Raw genomic sequence first — 1,308 nt, forward strand, 5'->3', positions numbered from 1 at the left:
ATGCCACAAGACCTCAATTCTCTCACAGAAGCTCTGAAGGAGTTATCTTCCACAACTGCCGATTTGAAGACTACTATAGTAACCCTTCAGAGCTCTGTCCTTCAGAAGGATGATCTAGCAGAAGCCTTTCAAGCAATGACGCTCAATCCATCCTCTATCAAGACGTTGAAGACTGAACTCACAGAGCCGGCCGCTCAATTCACAGCCGATTTCGTCTCTACGGGCTACGTGGATTACTCTTCATTCAGAGACGAAATCAAGCAGATGTTCTCCTCTGCGGTCACTTACGGCCTCGACACCAAGACCTCAAGGGCCAACATCAATCATCTGGCAACTCGCAGAGAGCTAGATGCTATGGTGGAAGCCCTAGGGGATGTTGTGACCAAGAACATCGCTCAACTTCTTAAAGAGGCCCGTGCCTCCAATACAGCAATCAGAGGCTGCACATCACAACTCGTGAAATAGGGTGACCTCCTTAGAAGCGAGATATACAGAAGCATCTCCAAGCTGAAGTGGTCAACAGAGATAGACATCAATCACGCCTCCGAACTTGCAAATGAAGCCATCAAGAAGATGAAGAAGGCCGCCATCAAAATTTTGCAGAGGTTGGAAAAGGTTCCCCTGACTACATGCAAGGCAGACGGCATACCGAGCCATGACGATCATGAAGGTGATGATGATCGCCATGAGGGGGAGAAGGAGGAAAAGAAAGCTTCAGAACCAAAGAAGAAGACTCCTGCCAGAGGTGTCAAAATAGTGGAATCTACAGCCAACCTGTTCTCAAAGGGAAAGGCTCCAGAGCCTAGTGGCAAAGGAAAAGGCAAGGCTGTAGAGGAACCACAAAAGGGGTCGTCGTCGAGCACATAGACTCCAGAAGAAATCAACGTAGAAAAATATCGAGACGACCCTGCACTCATAAAAGCTCTTCAAGAATCCCTGGCAGAGTCACAARCTAAGAAGGGCAGATGTCCTATTCCAATGCACCACAGAGAAGGAGAAGCCACATCTTCCTTATTCCCACAAGTCCAAACAACGTCCACGGGTACGTTTGATGCTCTGCAAGGAACCGTCAAGCCAATCCTTGYAGAGGGATCAACCCAGAGGCCAATATTGGAAGAAGAAGAGTTCAAGATGCCAGAGGCTTCCACAGCAGATAGGGTATCTGAAATACTTGAGTCCATGAGCAGGATTCCAATACCTGAAGTCAAAACAGTGCCTGTTACATCTTTGGAAGAAGTTCTGGTGTGGAAGTACTCTGCGGTAGACACAGAGCCCCCATATGATCCAGAACTTACAGGGATCCCCTCT

Source organism: Cynara cardunculus (assembly GCF_001531365.2).
Source record: "Cynara cardunculus var. scolymus isolate 2C chromosome LG 4, CcrdV1, whole genome shotgun sequence".
Classification (NCBI taxonomy): domain Eukaryota; kingdom Viridiplantae; phylum Streptophyta; class Magnoliopsida; order Asterales; family Asteraceae; genus Cynara; species Cynara cardunculus.